This window comes from Orycteropus afer, unplaced genomic scaffold (genome assembly GCF_000298275.1).
Source record: "Orycteropus afer afer isolate SDZICR_OR568_19922 unplaced genomic scaffold, OryAfe1.0 scaffold00162, whole genome shotgun sequence".
NCBI classification, from domain to species: domain Eukaryota; kingdom Metazoa; phylum Chordata; class Mammalia; order Tubulidentata; family Orycteropodidae; genus Orycteropus; species Orycteropus afer.
In genome coordinates this window covers 3,718,229-3,718,780 of record NW_006921749.1, presented here as the reverse complement: position 1 = coordinate 3,718,780, position 552 = coordinate 3,718,229, and positions in this window count along the sequence as shown.

Genomic DNA, 552 nt, shown 5'->3' with positions numbered 1-552 from the left:
GACAACCTCAATCTTTTCTCCATTTATGGTGATGCTTCTTATTGGTCCAGTTGGGAAGATTTTTGTTTTCTTTATGTTTCTTTATGGTTTTTGTTTTCTTTATGTTGAGATGTAATCTGATTGAAGACTGTGTTCTTCAATCTTCATCAGAAGGTGTCTCAATTTGTTGTCACTTTCAGCAAGCAAAGGACACAGGGAAAAGATAATTATGGGGAAGAAGTGGGAAGAAAGCTGTTACACTGTGGTAAATTGCAGTCAAAATCATGAGACAAAATGTGGATGAACTGCTGTATGGAAAATGAAATTGCTGTGCAAAACTTTCACCTAAATCACAATAAAAATTATAAAAACAAAACAAAACCATAGATTGGGTCAGACACACTTTAGTCCTCAAACTGACAACTTCACCTTTTAACACTTTAAAGAAGTCTTTCTCAGATTTGTTCAAGGCAATATGTTGTTTGGTGTCTTGACTACTGTTTCCATGGGCAATGATTGTGGATCCAAGTAAAATAAAATCCTTGACAACTTCAATCTTTTCTCAGTTTCCCA